At 44.7% G+C, this 18,469-nt stretch overlaps 1 protein-coding gene across 4 annotated transcripts in view; it reads left to right on the top strand.

The window, feature by feature from the left end:
- The window catches only part of IL1RAPL2 (interleukin 1 receptor accessory protein like 2), a 482,185-nt gene that overhangs the window by 423,249 nt on the left and 40,467 nt on the right, over positions 1-18,469 (top strand). The gene's annotated exons all lie outside the window — the stretch shown is intronic.

The raw sequence follows: 18,469 nt of genomic DNA, 5'->3' as shown, positions 1-18,469 counted from the left end.
CTGCAGTGGCGGATAATTACTGCATTGCTTTCCCAACTTCTTAAACATCCTTTCAAACTATTCCTTTCCTGGCATTGAGACCTTGATCAGACATTGAGTTTTGAAGCTGCCAGCTGTTCAGAACAATGAGAAGAAAACATCTGAAAAGAACAGTGGTCGGCACTTGAAGGAAAGGTTGTTCGCCGCATGGGACGTCTGGCAGGTCCAATAAAATAAGCATTTCCACTGTGCCATGTCAGTGTTGCCTCTAAAGCTACGGTGTGCATTTTCTAAGCGGTTCAGGGAAATATGTTCATGTTCCATGAATAAAAAATGGAAGGGAGAGAAACTGTCCTGCAATGCTGAGGAATTGTGCATTCCCCCCAAATTTCCAGGCATCTTTCCCAAAACTCTTTTGTTAATATGCAGATGTCTCTGTGTGTGCTGTGTGCTGTCAAAAGTCACTGCTGCAGATGCTAATTCAAAGAAGAATTGAAAAGAGTGGAATGGGAGTCTTGTACAATTCAGTATTCAACTTCAGAGAGAAAAAGGTGTTGCAAGTACTAACCAGCAGGAATCAAGGAGAGATTTGGTTTGGTTTTCATGTTAAAATGAACCTATTTAATTCATAAATGTGGGTGGCGCTGTGGTCTAAACCACTGAGCCTCTTGGGCTTGCCAATCAGAAGGTCGGCAGTTCAAATCCCTACGAAGGAGTGAGCTCCCGCTGTCCTGTCCCAGTTCCTACCAACCTAGAAGTTCAAAAGCACGCCAGTGCAAGTAGATAAATAGGTACCACTGTGGCAGAGAGGTAAACGACATTTCCATTCACTTTGGTTTCTGTCACGGTGTTCTGTTGCACCAGAAGCAGTTTAGTCCTGCTGGCCACATGACCCAGAAAGCTGTCTGTGGACAAACTCTGGCTCCCTCAGCTTGAAAACGAGATGAGCGCCGCAACCCCATAGTCACCATTTAATTCACACCTCCTGAAACAATATGCAAACACAGCTGTTCTTCAAAATGAGCATATCTCTAATTTTTATGGTGCAGTCCTCCAGCCAAAATAATGTGTACAAGACTGCAGATATAAAACAAAATGCATACATAACATGCAGAAATGCATTGTATAAGGCGAAATGGTTTGCAAGAATGTGTATATTAGGACAGCATACAAAAATGTACATATATTCAGATGAATGCATACTAAAATCCTAATGATTTTTTTGTGCGATAACTTTTCAAGAAATATTTGCAAACTGATGTGGAAATCTAGAAAATTGAATTTAAGATTGGAAAAGTGAAAAACCAAAATAATGAGCTACCCTCAAATAATTATGTTACTTGTTAAGGCTGCTGGAAGTTGCTACGAGGCCTCTAATCCCCTCCCACAGAACTCACAGAGTTCTCTGGAAAAATGGATTGATTGTTAAACAACTCCTGGAACTGTAGCTCTGGGGGGAGAATAGGGGGTCTCCTAACAACTCTCAGGAGCCTTACCAAACTACAGCTCCCAGAATTCTTTGGGTATCACAGTGCTTTAAATGTATGTTGTGAATATGGCTATCGTCTATTTTTACAGTTTAATGATAGGCTTATTGATCTTACATAAGCCGCTCTGGGAGCCTTGTCAGCTGAAGAGTGGAGTAAAAAAATGTCTCAAACAAACAAATGTTCATAATAACACTGGCACTGCCTTTTAAAATTTAAACAGCTTATTGATTCATTTACATAGAAAAGACACACACACAACCAGAAGAAAGCCTTCACAGTAAGAAAAAAAATTCAATAAACCAAATTTCATAACACTGCAATGATTAAGATAAATACTGAGATATAAAAGATAATATTGAATTAGATTAAGGAGGAGAAGCACCTAACGGATTCTTTACAGTGCAATTCATCACACTGAACAAAGGGAAGCTAATAAAGTTCAAAACAATCACTTACCTTGGGCAGATTGTCTTTGTTTCATACATAGTATGTTAATTTAATTATTTTTGTCACACCATACTTTCCTGAGCCATTCATCTATCAGGAAAATCAATGGACCTCACCGGTGCCGAGCAATAATTCATTTTGCAGTAATAATTAAATTCATTAGCAGCACTATACAGCAGTCAGGGCTTCCCAGTTATGGAGCACATTTGCTCAGGTGCAGCATTATCTGCAAACACATATATTATGCACATTGCATCCACATCCAAAAGAGAGATGCAACATTTAAAGGGTGGGGTTCCTGCTCTTTACAACTGGAAAACATTTTTAATTAGGCCATCAACGGCCCAGGAAGGGGGGGGTGTCCATGCTGCTGAGTGCAAGCCTCCAATTGCCCATCTGCCACGATGTAAGCCATCTAGTCTTCAGCTGACACCACCAATGGCTATTCACCATGAGCAGAACGCAACTCGCAGCTGTGCATGCACGGGCCGTGATTCGCCGTGTCTGCGCATGCGCGTGACATCATTCTGCACATCTGTGCATGCGCGAGCGGCAAAACCCAGAAGAAACCCTTTCCGGTACTCCCAAGTCACCGCAGGACGCAACCTGAAAAAACATATCATGAAGCAAACACAACACAAGGGATGACTGTATTAGATAACTTGCTCAGAACCGCAATACTGTACCTCACAGACTACCTCTGCCCATATGAACCAACCCAGACCATGCAGTAATCACCTCCTCCACAAAAAGGCCTGAAGCACAGCAACACGAGAACGGGCCTTTCTGCAGTGGTTCTCCATCTGAGGAATGCTGTCCCTAGTCAGGCTCACCTGGCACCTTCATTACATACCTTTAGGTGCCAGGCAAAAATGTTTTCCTATAACCAGGTCTTTGCCTGATTTAACACTCTATGGACTTTTACGTGTGGGTGTGGGTATAGGAGTGTTTTTGATTGGTTTGTTTTTGTTGGTTTGTTGTTATGCATTTTGCCAGTCGGTAGAGCATGAGACTCTTAATCTCTGGGTTGTGGGTTCGTGTCAAAAAGATTCCTGCATTGCAGGGGGTTGGACTAGATGACCCACATGGTCCCTTCCAACTCTACAATTTTATGATTCTATGAAAGCGCCCTGTGACCTTCAAATGAAGGGTGCTTTATCAATTTAACTAACTAACTAACTAACTAACTAACTAACTAACTAACTAACTAAAACTAACTAACTAACTAACTAACTAACTAACTAACAAATAAATAATGATGATATTTAAACAATTATCAAATTAGGGGGAAGGAAGCTTCTCTGTGGCAACCCAAGAGCATGTCTCTGCATGCAGAAGGCAAACTGTAAGTTAAAGGTAAAGGGGCCCCTGACCATTAGGTCCAGTTGTGACCGACTCCGGGGTTGTGGTGCTCATCTCGCTTTATTGGCCGAGGGAGCTGGCGTACAGCTTCCGGGTCATGTGGCCAGCATGACTAAGCCGCTTCTGGCGAACCAGAGCAGCGCACGGAAACGCCATTTACCTTCCCGCCAGTGCGGTACCTATTTATCTACTTGCACTTTGACATGTTTTCTAACTGCTAGGTTCAGTGGCGTAGCGTGGGGGGTGCAGGGGGGGCCGGCCGCACCGGGCGCAACATCTGGGGGTTAGGGTTAGGGGGCGCAAATCCACGGGTTAGGGGGCGCAAATCCACGGGTTAGGGGGCGCAAATCACTTGCCTTGCCCCGGGTGCTGACAACCCACGCAACGCCACTGGCTAGGTTGGCAGGAGCAGGGACCGAGCAATGGGAGCTCACCCCATTGCGGGGATTTGAACCACTGACCTTCTGATCAGCAAGTCCTAGGCTCTGTGGTTTAACCCACAGCGCCACCCACATCCAAGGCAAACTGTATTTACTAGTAAATAAACGGGGTCAGTAAGGGCTAAAGATCCTGGATAGCTGCAGGACCATCTAATAGTAGCTATGCACACATCATGCCTTCAACACTTTGCACTGATGCCACCCAAAATAGTGTTTTAAGCATGGGGGAAACCTTGAGAAAATACATACAAAGCAGTTTTTTGAAAAACAAAAAGAAAAGAGTCATTGGAAATGCTTAGTAAAACAGAAAAGATTCAACAGCAGTGAAAATGGCTCAATTTTCCATTTGAATCATATAGGTGTACAGGGGGCCGTATCCTGCGGTGTAGCCACCTACTGCTTTATACATTTCTAAGCCCTATTCCCCGCCTCAAATTGGCCATCAAATTGGCTCCGGCATGCACTTTTATCCCCTTCTGCATTATACCATTTTGACAACCAGTGCAACTTCGTGGGGCTTCGCTCACATCCATTTCTGTTATGCTGCTTGGTGTGGATGTGGGTCTGCATGAAAGAGAACTATCAAGCCCTGTGCTTGCAGAAGAGAGGCATTTCTCTGCTATTCCACCAACACGAATGCTTCTGCCTCATCACTCTTGCTTTGTGTTAACAGCCCAGCATCCTACAGAGCATCTCTCGAATACAGAAATCAAATGTACTCCTGGAAGCTCAGGTCTCTCTCATCTATGAAAAATAGACATAGAAGGGAGGGAAGATGTTCTCACAGGGGGTACAGATCACTGAAAACAAGGTGGCAGAATCCCTGCCCTCAGGCTTACAATGTGAAAGGCTCAACATGAAAGGGAAATGGATTGGCGGGGGGGGGCGGGGAGAAACAAACTCAGGAACCAGTTCCTCATTGCAAGTTGGCACGGAAGAGAAATACAATTCAGTTCGCAGGCGAACCTATCTAATGTGTACTTTCCAAAACAGTATATGTGAACTGAAACAGAGCCATCCTTTGAAGTTCACACTTTTCTGAATTTTGGAGAAAGTGTTCGTTCAAATGCATGTACAGTGATACCTCAGGTTAAGTACTTAATTAATTCCGGAGGTCCGTTCTTAACCTGAGACTGTTCTTAACCTGAAGCACCACTTTAGCTAATGGGGCCTCCCGCTGCCGCTGCGCTGATAGGGAACTGTGTAGAACTTAATTTAAGACTGTAGAAAAGATAAACCAAAGCTGATAGATTTTTCCATCCATGCTTGCAAGCTGTGATGGGACTATTCCAAGGAGAGGAGGAGCCAGAAGTTGCTGATCTCTCAGGAGAGCTGATACAGTGACCCTGCTTCCTTTCTTACAGCCTGATGGAATGGCTACTATCAGGAGGCAGTTGACTTCTGGCAAACTCCTTTTTCCTTCCCCTGAGTCTCCTGGAGATCAACAATACTTTTTAAGGGACTCGAATTAGTATGATGCCTAACTGGAACTTGTGTGTTCAGGAATAGTATGCTGTTGAATGTCAGGTCTCAACAGGGGCGCCGACTTATAAAAAATATTGGGGGAGCCCGCGAAAGCTCATGAATAATAAATAAGCTCATGAATATGCAGATAAAGTGGTGCCGCCTCCTCGTGAGCGAATAGGGGAGAGCGTGTTGTGCCTATTAATCAGCTCCGAAGGAAATTGGGTGGAGCTTTTGCTCGGGAGGGTGGGCAGGAGGCATGCAGCCCGCCCCTGTGCATTTTGGGCTGGGGGAGGGGCGGCGGTGGCGCTCTGCTGGAGGGGTGCCCGAAATTATTGGGGGGGCAGAGCCCCCCCAAATGAATTTTTGAGGGGGCTCGGGCCCCCTCAGGCCCCATGGAGTCGGCGCCTATGGGTCTCAAGGAAGCAACATAAAGATTGATCTATTGCCTTCAATCCTTGCCTATGGGACATAGGAAGCTGCCTTATATCCACACCCACACACATTGTGCTTCCTTTGCACTGAAAGGTATTGGGTTGAAAAACATAATAAGAATATAGATTCAAGTAGGTAGCCGTGTTGCTCTGAAACAATAAATAAAAAAAAAAAAAAAATGTCCAGTAGCACCTTAGAGACCAACTAAGTTTGTTCTGGGTATAAGCTTTTGTGTGTGCATCTGAAGAAGTGTGCATGCACACAAAAGCTTATACCCAGAACAAACTTAGTCGGTCTCTAAGGTACTACTAGACAATTTCTTAATTTTAAAATTTATAATAACAATGTAGTTTGTGTAATTAATTACCTAAGTTATGTAACTTCACCACAACAGGCAGCGAGACTAATAATGTAGGTTTTGGCAAAAGGCAAACTGCAGTGGAAGAGAAACAGCGCTGCATGCAATGAGCACAGGACAGAATGGAAAGTTATGCCTTCTGACGGATATTACCTGCTCTGGGGAGATGGGAGTGCAGAAATGAGCACTCACACTATATTGTGGGTTCCTTTTGCGGGATCGCGTGTGGTGCTACAGTTCCAAGGGAACTTGCTAGTAGAAGGGGGCTGGCCTGCTTCTCAGTGTATTATTCAGAGGTTCAAGACCAGCCTCAGCTTTAAGTTTCGTTTCCTGGGAAGTGGGGCCAGAACCATTATAAATAGGGGGAGGAGCCGGTATTAGCCAGGCTCTGGAGATTCACCCTCCCTACTCTCCTTTTTGTTTACAGGTTAACTTTTTCTTCCTGTTTAGCAGGTGCTGCTATGGTCTTTTACTAGTTGCTGTTGAAGAACCAGGAAGAAATTTCCCTGCACTGGCAGGTTTTGTCTTCCCTGTAGCAATTTGTCACAACTTTGGCAGTTATGGCCTTGGGTGGAATCCTTTAGTCTTTTCTTCCCTATAATGGGGGGGCGGGAGGGTTTGAAGTGGTGACACCCCCCCCTGCGGTGGCGATTCCAAGGTCCCCTCTTAAAGGGGTTACATAAATGGGTGTCATTGGCCCAACTGAAAGGTTGTCAGTGAACTACCCTGCATGTGGGGATATGGGCTCGACTGCCTGCCTGCCTACACTTAGGTCTCGCAGAGCACCCCCATATCCCATTTACCCTGATGTGCCCCAGTTCCCTGGCTGGGGGGCTGAGAGGGATACACACCCAAGGCCTAAGCCAAGGTCTTCCTGCATTCAGAAGTTTAATGAAGTTGTGGCCTAATTTTAATTCCATAACGTTGTCAGAGTCTTTATTTCCTTTCCCACGTTCCCTGGGGGCTGGGGCTGTCTCTCCTGGTCACGCCTTGGTAGCAGAATCTTCATGATTCCCTCTTCCTTCCATGTTTGCAGATGACCCTTCTGATGCTCTTGAGATGCAGATTTCCTCCCCTCACCCCACTTCTGTTATGTTTGAAATGGATAAGCTGATTTGTTCTGTGCGAGTAGCCTGTGGTAGTCAGTTGCTGAGATAACATCGCTTGGAGACACAGGTTGAGAGAAGAAAATAATGCATTTCAGAAACTGAAAGGGCAAGGTTACACTGGTTACTTGTGGTCTAGAGAAAAGAAACCTGCACCTTTGTACGCATGCATCCTTTAAGAATGTGCAGAGGGCATTAAAAGGCTACACTGCCCATATCTCTTTTTGAAAGTGAGGTCTGTGCACACAAGCTTTTCATCTTTGTGTGTCTTAGCAGAGGAGGGTGCCATGATCCACAGGAGAGAAATCCAAGCCTTAAAGAGCAGGTGACCCTTAGCCTGTGACCTTCATGGCATGCCCATGCAACAGTTCCCTTTCGCTCAGTTTGAACACGAGTTAAAATGAAAGAATGAGTAGCCTTCCTTTATAAAAACAGTTCATGGACTCAGGGCTAGATGGCTAGAGATGCCTGGTTAACCTCAAAATTGGAGTGCCTGGAAATAACATCAAATCCATGAACCACTTCCTTATTTTAACACAGGGTGTTTGCCAACCTCACTATTCTCTCCTCAGGAGTATTACATCCAAGTAGTTTAGGATCAAGTAACAATAAGGTTCACACTGACAAGCCAGAGGTTTTTTTAATATCCCATGGCAAAACAGAAACATAATCTTAAGCAATGGGGGTGAGGTTTATTTGAGGAAAGCAGGTCATAATATGAGGAAGATAAAAGAGAGAGAGAGTATGTAACATAGCTTAAAATGCTGCTGTAAAACTCTGTTTGAGTTATCACAGGAAACTTCAAATTACTGCAGAGTTGCCGCTACTGAAAGTAGGTAGACATTGCTGCACTTGGTCAGATAGTATATCTGAATTCTGCTCTCTTTTAAACTGATGCCACAAGATTGTAAATAGCAGATATTTTATAGTGTGATTAATCAGTTACAGACCTCTGTAGCTATTGCACATTTGCTCACAATGAATAGAATGGTTGTTTGACTGTAGGCACAAAATTATACTGAAAGCTTGCAGGGTGGTCCCGCTACATTATGTAAAGTTATCCTCCTGATTGTTCCAATTTAGCCCTTATTGGTTTCTTTATGGCACTTGGATTACATTTGTGCTTCAGCTTTTCCCCTCTCCATTAGTATTCCCCACTTATTAGAAATATTTGACTAAAAGTCATGCCTGATGCTCAAGCCCAGTACAGTGGTGCCTCGCAAGACGAAATTAATTCGTTCCGCGAGTTTTTTCGTCTAGCGAATTTTTCGGCTTGCGAAGCTCGGTGTCGGAAAAGTTTTGGGAAAGCTTCAAAAATCACCAAAAACCTCTAAAAAGGCTACCACACCACATTCTATGAGTTGCTCCTCGAAGTCAAGTCGCAACTGTATTAATGGTGTTAAGAAAAAGGAAACAAACTTGCAAAAAACGCAAGACGTTTTCGTCTTGCGAAGCAAGCCCATAGGGAAATTCGTCTTGCGAAGCAGCTCAAAAACCGCAAAACCCTTTCGTCTAGCGAGTTTTTCGTCTTGCGAGGCATTCGTCTTGTGGGGCACCACTGTATTAAGCTTTCATATTGTTTTTTCCATCTCCATCTTACAATTCCTTCCCCATAAATAACGAGACTCATACTATGCAGTGAATTTTTGAAGAGTGGTTTTGCTGCAAGAAGGGATGGGGGTCATCCAAAATGCAAAAGAAGAAGAAGAAGAGTTTGGATTTGATATCCCGCCTTTCACTCCCTTTAAGGAGTCTCAAAGTGGCTAACATTCTCCTTTCCCTTCCTCCCCCACAACAAACACTCTGTGAGGTGAGTGGGGCTGAGAGACTTCAGAGAAGTGTGACTGGCCCAAGGTCACCCAGCAGCTGCATGTGGAGGAGCGGAGACGCGAACCTGGTTCCCCAGATTACGAGACTACCGCTCTTAACCACTACACCACACTGGCTCTCCACACTGGCTCACAAAACCTTGTGCAGCATAATGCTACCTAAAAATGGCATGCATGAATGCTGGATAATATTAATATTTGGACTCATGGGTACAGCAGACACACACAGAGAGAGTATTAAATCCTTTTTTTTATTATTCTGCATTTTTCACAGAGGCCTGGTGCTGTTTGCTCTTCCTCTTCTTTGAAACGACACCTTGCTATCACCTCTGTCAGCAGCCAGGGGCACACGTACCCACACACCAGCCTGCTTGCTAAGAGATCCCTGGCCTCTGTGAAAACTATTCAAGTCTGCTTCTGAACAGGAATATGAAGTGGGGGAGGGCGACAAAATGCTAGCTGAATTTTTGCCTGTCTTACACAGATGCCTGGACAGAAAAACAAAAAACAGTATGTCCCGCGCACACAGAGGCATATCTAGGCTCCCTTGCAGCCTTGGCAAGGAGCTGTATCAGTGCCCCCCATCCTAGCTGCCCAAAGCAGAGTGGAGGGGCACATTTTTTGCACCCCCTCCAGGCCTGCGCCCTTGGCAGGGGCCAACTTAACCAACCGCTAGGTAAAGGTAAAGGTAAAGGACCCCTGGATAGTTAAGTCCAGTCAAAGGCGACTATGGGGTTGTGGTGCTCATCTCACTTTCAGGCTGAGGGAGCCGGTGTTTGTCCACAGACAGCTTTCTGGTTCATGTGGCCAGCATGACTAAACCACTTCTGGCACAACAGAACACCATGAAGGAAGCCAGAGTGCATGGAAACACCGTTTACCTTCCTGCCACAGCAGTACCTATTTATCTACTTATGCTGGTATGCTTTCAAACTGCTAGGTTGGCAGAAGCTGGGGCAGAGCAACGGGAGCTCACCCCATCATGCAGATTCAAACTGCCACTCTTCCAATCAGAAAGCCCAAGAGGCTCAGTGGTTTAAAATTCAGCGCCACCCACGTCCCATCAACTCCTAGATACGCCCCTATGCACACATTGCCAAGCAGTGATAAAGAGATACTTGCTTTTATTTCTGGCTTGTTCTGCAATCTCAGAATTGTACAAAGAGAGAAATTTCAGCCTTTGTCAACTCTGCCTGACAAGCTGTGACCACTGAAATTCCTTCTTCCTCATAAGAAGAAAGAAGACTTGTCATTCTGTTCTTCCTTATATCCAGCCATTCCTCAGCCACCATCACTGCCCATTTTGCACACTACAATTCTGGGGCTGTTGTGCCTTTTAAAAAACATGGTTCAAGTGTAAATTTCCTCAGAAATCTCAAGCCTGAGGGTTAGTTTTGGGGGAAGGGTTTTTGGCTCTGTGGTAGAGTCAATGCTTTACATTGCAAAGGTTTGTAATTATTATTATTATTATTATTATTATTATTATTATTATTATTATTATTTATACCCCGCCCTCCCCAGCCAAGGCCGGGCTCAGGGCAGCTAACAAGCAATAATAAAAACAAGTTGAATGAATACAACTTAAAAACAAGATTAAAATACAACATTAAAATATTGAAACATTAAAATATTAAATGTAGACACAACCCCCAGCATCTTCAAGTAGGAATGGAGAAGACCCAGCCTGAAATATTGGAGAGTCACTGCCAATCATTGTAGAAAATGCTTAACTTGATGGACCAAATGGTCTGACATTGCCATCAGTAGACATGGCTAACTTAGGTCCATTAATTTCAATGGGTCTACTCTAAGTGCATTGGCGGCAACATTATTATTGTTGTTGATGATGATAATTATAGTCGTTTGTTACCTAAAAGTTTTCCAAGCAACTTACATTTACAAACATAAATATATTACACCACAGGGTGCAATGTAGCATAACACTGTTTCCTATTTATTTTTGTTTCATAAAATTTATACACTGCTTGATTGTAAATAAAATAAAATAAAACCCTGAAGCAGTTTACAAAAGATGAAACAGTAAAATCAATAGAAATCACAACTTAAAACATACAAAACCTAAAATTCTAAAATAGATTATCTCTACTTTCTAAGCATCTGGATGGGCTTGCCTAAACAGGGATGTTTTTATCAGGCACCAAAAAGAGTACAGTGAAGGCGCCTGCTTGATCTTAATAGACAGGGAGTTCCAAAGTGCAAGTGATGCCACACTAAACGATGGGCCTCTTACAAATGCAGAACAGGAATGATGTGGCATCTGTAGCAGTTCCAATTCCACTGATTGAAGCGGTCAAGTGGGCACATGTGAGGTAAGGTGATCTCGTAGGCAAACTGGTCCCAAGTTGTTAAAAGTTTTATATATTAATAGTAACACCTTGAAGCTGGCCCCATAGCAAATTGGTAACCAGTACAGATCTCTTGAGCACAGATGTTATGTGCTGACAAGGCCTCACTCATGTGTTGACATCATGCTGCAGTGACTAACTGCAGCTTCCAGATTAAGCACAAGGGAAGCCCCACATAGAACACAATGCAGTAATCCAGCCTTGGAGAAACCAGTGCATGAACTACTGTGGCAAAGCTTTTCCACTCCAAGAATGGCCGAAGCTGTCAAACCAACCACAGTTAGTAAACGTAAGTTCTAACCAGAGAGGCTACCTGGGCCTCCAGTGACATAGCTGGATCTGGGAGACCTCAGTCTGTGAACCTGATACTTCAGGGGGAGTGCAACCCCACCCAGGGTAGGTGAATGACCAGTTTCTTAGACACAGGAGCTACTCACTCAAAGTGCCTCTGTCATGGCAGCCTTTTCCCCCCTCATCCATTTTACCACTTCGTCCAGGCAGCAACCCAGGGACTGCACAGCCTCTCCTGATTCAGGTGTTATGGAGAAATAGAACTGAGTGTCCTCAGCATGTTGATGGCACCCCGCTCCGAAACTCCTAATAACCACTCCCAATGGCTTCATGTATGTTATTCTATCTTCTCTGCCAGCATCTCTTGCCTAGCTTTGCACCTGTCTTTTCCCCTCATCCTCTACTCTGGAGAGGAGGGATCTGTAGCCCTCAATATGTTGCTGGACAAAACTCCCAATATCCCAGACTACCATATATGCTGACTGAGGCTGATGGGGTTGGAAGTCCATCAACATCTGGAAGCCATGTGTTCTGCATACTTGCACTATTGTTTCCGAAGAACACCACTGGTCCCTTGGGAGGCTCCTTCTGTCCCTTTTTAATGCAAAGCATTTATGAGTTATGTGGCTCAGCACAATGTGTGTTATTGTTCACAACCCTTCCCTACCCCCCTTTACTATTTTTTTAAAAAGCCAGTTCTTTGCTAACATCCCTTCCCTTAATGTATACTACCCAATGGCCTATGTTCCCAAAGCACAGGCAGATCAATTTAGACATTGCCATCAGACAGCACCTGTTTTAATGGATCAAATGGCTTTCTGAAATGGAACCAAGGGTTCGCACAGAGGTCTCTGCAACAAAGGGTGGGGTGGGGGTGGGTAATACCACATTGCCTTTGTGCTCTGCCTCGGGTTCTTGCTTTCCTTTCAGATTCTTAACTCTTTTATGCTGATATTTGAGTTGCTGGCACTCGATGCTGAACTAAAGACAAAGGCTGCATAGCAGGGAGATTTGCAAGTTTGGACACTCTGGCTTTGTCCGTTGGCTCTTGTGGTGCAATGTTGGGTTGAGTCAGGGCTAGGGCAATAGAAGGGTTACCGACACATTTGTGCCACCAGCTCCCAAAAGAAGGCCATGGCCAGGTTTGTTCTGCAGACATTAGCAGGTGTTGCTTCTTGTCTTCATGTCACCAGCTGATTGCTGAAGACTGATGGTAACCCTACTGTGGAAGCAGAACTCTTGGTGAGGGAAATGAAGGTTACAGTGAACATGCAGGGACAGGCCAGGGTGAAACTAAATAGCACTGGTGGAATAGAAATGTACTGGTACTTGGTCAAGAGAGGATCAAGGGCTGTCTTTGTTGGATGAGTTAACAGCTGTAGATGAGTATGTGGGTGTTCTATACTCAACTGATAAGATGTGCTAAGTACTCTCCTGATAAAGCCCCTCCTGGATAAGCTGGGGGTGGTCTGTGCCACGTTACTACAGAAGCCGATTTTGGGCAGCATGATTGGCTCTGTCACACAGGGCACAGAGCCTAGGGGATGCTGCAGGGCTTCACACCTATGACATAGTGAATTGAGCAGAAAGGTAGGCAAGAGGCTGAATGTTGGGCTTGCACAGGGTGCAACTGGAAGTTGAAAGTCCAAAGTCTGGCCTTTCATTGCTATACAGGCTGTGACCATTTCACACAGCGGTTCTGTCCCTGGTCCCCTGCATGCATCAGCAGGGCATGCATAAGTGCACCCTCCCTATCCCTACTATGCCCCCATTCTGCATTCTTCCAGGTCCAGAAGGACCCAAACATCAGCAATCATGCATCAATTGGACGCACCTAAAATAGTTGCCACCAGTTTAACAAAAACACTAGCCCTATATAGGCAACCAGTCAATATAGAATTGTAGAGCTGGAAAGGACCGTGAGGGTCATCTGCAATGATGGAGGGGACTGATTAGAACTCTACCTATTCTCCCCACCTGTCCTGACCTCAAGTCATGCAGCTGAATATCTGAACACACAAGCACAACTTGTCCATTCATAGGCTCTCTCTGTGCAGTTGGGAACAGGCATGGTGCTTGATGGGGATTTCAAGCCATGTTTATGTATCTGCTTCGTTCACATTATTATGCTTGGTGTGGAGAAAGTGGATAGAGAAACGCTTTTTTCTCCCTCATTAGAACCCAGGACTATCAACGATAAGGTGTAGGAAGGAGGTTATTTATTTATTTATTTATTTGCTTTTTCTTGTTTTTATCATGTATTTGTGGTTTTATATTGTATTTTTATGCTGGGAACTGCCCTGAGATCTGCAGATGAAGGGTGGTATACAAATTTTGATGATGATGATGATGATGATGATGATGATGATGATAAAAAGCTGAATGTTGGGAGGTTTGGGACAGGCAAAGGAATGAACTCCTTTGCACAATGCATAATTAAACTATGGAACATCGCTCCCACAATGCATAATTAAACTATGGAACTCGCTCCCACTTTCTTGGATGGATTTAAAAAAAGGATTTGATGAATTCATAGAGGATAAGGCTATCAAGGACTATTAACCACAATGGTTATGTTCTACCTTTGCTGTCTGAGGTAGTATGATCTGAAAACCAGTTGCTGGAAGGATGGGAGGTAGAATAGCAGGCATGATTCCAGTTTCTCTCTCTCTCTCTCTCTCTCTCTCTCTCACACACACACACACACACACACACACACACACACAAAGATTTATACAAGGCTGCATTGACGCATCAGCCATTGTTGTTGAAGTTACTTGTAGCTTCTTCTCCCCTTCTGCCTTCAACAATCACCAACTGTGGCTCCAACTATACTTGATGCTTCTGCATTGATTACTTTCACTTTAAGCCAATTCTGAGTCAAATCCCTCTCTGCGGTGACCTTCTGGGCATGCTGAGATGAAGGGCCAGGCTGACAACTTAATTGAAGCAAAAGGCTGCCTCAGACACAAGGATCTCAGATGGGTTTTCTTTTCTTCTTCTTTTTCTTGCCTGAGATGTGCCTGGCATCATTCCATCAACAGATTTTCCAGAGAGAAAGAAGATTCCTGCACACATTCTTAGGAATAGAGGAAGATGCTTTGTCAGACCATTGGTTCATCTAGCTCAGTGCCGTCTACTCTGACCGGCAGCAGCTCAGCAAGATTTCAGGCAGAAGACATTCCTAGTCCTACCTGGAAATGCTGGGTGTTGAAATTTGTGAAACAGATGCTCTACTGCTGTGCTACGGTCCTTGTGCTGGTTCAAGACTTTCTGCTACCTGAGGTGAACAAGGAGATGGTGTCTTCCTTCCCATTCTACAGAAAATAAAATAAAAAGGCAACCAGACATAACTAGAAAACCTGCCTTTAAGGCATGTTTGTTACTTGAAACCCGGAAGAGGGAAGAAGGTAGCACAATGAATGCAATAGAAGAAACCAGGCAAGGAGAAAACCATCTCCCAGCCAGTCTCCTGCCATTACACTCCATCCCAGCCATCAGCCAAGTCTCAGATGCACCATCTTGGGTTGTGACTAGTCAACAATAATAATAATATAATAATAATTAAAAAATTATTTATATCCCGCCCTCCCCAGGCAAAGCCGGGCTCAGAGCAGCTGACAACAGTAAAATGATAAAACATTCTAAAATCATTTCATTCTAAAATTGATTCCAATCAAATTAATGGCAACGATTGGCCTAGAGGTTCTGTGAGGATTGCCAAAGGAGGGAGTCAGGCTGTGCCCCGGCCAAAGGCCTGGTGGAACAGCTCTGTCTTGCAGGCCCTGCGGAAAGATGTCAAATCCCACAGGGCCCTGGCCTCTTGTGACAAAGTGTTCCACCAGATCGGAGCCACAGCCAAAAAAGCCTTGGCTCTAGTTGAGGCCAGCCTAACCTCTCTGTGGCCTGGGACCTTCAAGATGTTTTTGTTTGAAGACCGTAAGGTCCTCTGTGGGACATACCAGGAGAGGTGGTCCCGTAGGTACGAGGGTCCTAGGCTGTATAGGGATTTGAAGGTTAAAACCAGCACCTTGAACCTGATCCTGTACTCCACCGGGAGCCAGTGCAGCTGGTATAACACTGGGTGAATGTGATCTCGCAGCGAGGACCCCGTAAGGAATCTCGCCGCGGCATTCTGAACCTGCTGGGTTCAAGTGCAGACCATCAGATCAGAAACAATCTGTTAACATAATTGTCTGGCTGCTTGGCAGAAGCAAATGGCAGCCTTAACTTGGTGGTATGATTATTTGATTGGCTGGAGCATGTCAGGGCATGAGGATGAATTTTCTCCCTTTGCACATCTCATTCTGAAGGGCTTGTTACTGCTTCGAAAATCAGTGCTTCCTCCCATGCTCCCTCCAATGCTCCCATGGCACTCATAGTAAATATCACACACAGAGACACACACACATGTACACATACACACAGATACACACTTCTGGATGAAAGGCAGCCTTACATATGTCTACATCTCCCTGGGCTGCAAGTAAAGTTGAGCTGAAAATTTCTGAGAATTTCCTCTCCCCCACCCTCACAAAAATACAATAATTTTTCCACCGTTTTCGGTAGGGTAGTCACCATTCTTCCTCTACGACACCCAAGAGTGTGCTGGGCATTGTGGGGGGTGCAGAACATAATTGCTGCTAATATCGCAGCAGCAGGAAGGGGGGGGAGTTTTTAAAAAAGGCAGCATGCTTCAAAATAGCAGTGGCTGGAAATTGCAGGTGAGCAGAGCTCTGTTTCACTCAGATCCTGGGTACAAAAATCATCATCATCATCATCATTATAATTTTATTATTTGTACCCCACCCGTCTATTTGGGTTTTCCAAGCCACTCTGGGAGGCTTCCAAGAGACTTCTCAAAGGCACCTGGTTGGAGAGGCCCACACTCCAAAAATTGTTTCTTCTCTCCCTGGAAAAGCAGTCAATCAAATTGTTTATCTACTTATATCATTTATGTCCCATGCTTTTTCTCCAAAGAGCTCCAGGTGGTTACATGGTGCTTCCCCCCTACCCTACCCCTCATTTAATACCCACAATAACCCTGTTATTAGGATGAGAGGCAGTGCCTGACCCAAAGTGAAGTGCATGGCAAGTGAGAATTTGAACCCTGGTCTCCCAGATCCTATCTTGACACACTAAACACAACACCACACCAGCTGTCTCTCAGGCTGGTTTTTCTGACCAACAAGGTAGAGCCCTTGGAGTGGTCATTTTCACTCCACTCTGGCTGCTAAACAACCTAATCCATCATTATGTTCTCATGCTTAAAAATGTTGAAAACATGTTCTGTGGTGTTCAAGACATGACCGTCAAATCCTTCTCTTAAATCCATGAGCTGGTACACTTTGATAAGCTGGCACTGTAGCAAAGCAAGTAGCTAGAATGTGCCACCCTGCCAATGTGCCACTCTACTTCTGTATCTTCCCAGCGGTCTGTGGCTGACCTATAATCCCATGCAATCTGCACCTTTTTGGCTGGCTCACAGTGGTGGTGGTGGTGGTGGAAGCTAGCTCTGTTGTGTCAAAGGGAAGAAGACAGATTAATTGCACGTTCTCTTCAGATGCTCATCAAGTGATAGCTTTGCTCCAAAGGATGTGTGTGTCACCCTTCCAGTGGAGTAACATTTTGAGAGCACAATCTCAGCTTACACTTGCATGACTCCTCTGCAACATTAAATTGACCCTCCTTCTTTCCTCTCGCATGTCACACACTGCAGTGGGGAACCACTTGGGAATACAAAACTGGATTGTTGTTTCACACATTGCATCTTTTTAGGGGCACGCCTAAGACAGACTTGTACCAGAGCATCCGAAGCAACTTTCTCAGGGTTGAGAGTCACATGTGTTTACCTACACGGGTGTTATAAATCACTGGGAGACCTTGGTGGTAACAATTTATAGTCCAACTTTTCTCCAATGAGATCAAAAGGGTTTACATGGTTCTCTCCCCACCTCCATATTATCCTCACAACAATCCTATAAGAGGCTGAGAGCTGCTGACTGGCCCAGAGGAATTTGAACCCTGGTCTCCAGGTCTTAGTCCAACAGAGGAAGAGCCTTACTGAATCAGGTCAGTAGCCCAGTTAGTCCAGCATCCTGTTCTCACACTAGCCAGCCATATTCCAATGGGAAGCTGACGTGCAGGACCTGAGTGCAATAGCATGTTCCTGAACTGCTATGCTACACTGGCTCTCTTCTCTGAGACAGTTGGTAGAGCAGAAGACTCTTAATCTCAGGATGGTGTGTTCAAGACCCACATTAGGCAAAAGATTCCTGCACTGTTGCAGGGGATTGCACTAGATAACCCTCACGGTCCTTTCTAACTCTACAGTTGCATCTCACACAAGATTTCTTTTATGGCCCGGGAGCTTTTAAAGGCTCCCCTCCCCACTGTATGCACACGAAGTAACGTGTTGCTAAGCCACCAAGCAGTGCAGGTCAAAGCAGGACAAGCAAGCACAAGCTATTTTGCATTTTCTTTCTCTTGCCAAGAACTTGCGCATGCCTATTGTTAGAGCTGATGCTTTAAAGTGTGTGCATGTGTGTGTGTAAATTAACATGCAAGCAAATGTACAGGTTTATAACTTAATAACCCATTATATACTGGCAGGTTATTCTTCATGCTCATTGACACAACTGCCAAAAGTACCATTTGCATGGTATTAACTCAAATGTCGTTTGAACTACGGACTAGCTTTCAGTGGCTGCTTTTATAGTACTGCTTGGCTGAGTTTGGGGAGAGGAACGGAGCCACTGAACATCTTGCAGAAATATTCTTAAGTGTTGCTAAACTGATTTAACAAGGCCGGAAGGCAGAGGAGCAAAACAATTTCATACGAAAGTGCCTTTATTAGGGCCAGTTGGTACGGCTGTGTGGAACTGGCCTCTTCAGTTCATCAG

This window comes from Podarcis liolepis (assembly GCF_965112155.1).
Source record: "Podarcis liolepis genome assembly, chromosome: Z".
Taxonomy (NCBI): Eukaryota; Metazoa; Chordata; class Lepidosauria; order Squamata; family Lacertidae; genus Podarcis; species Podarcis liolepis.
The sequence above is the reverse complement of the archived record's forward strand: the minus strand, read 5'-3'. Positions and strand labels throughout refer to the sequence as shown.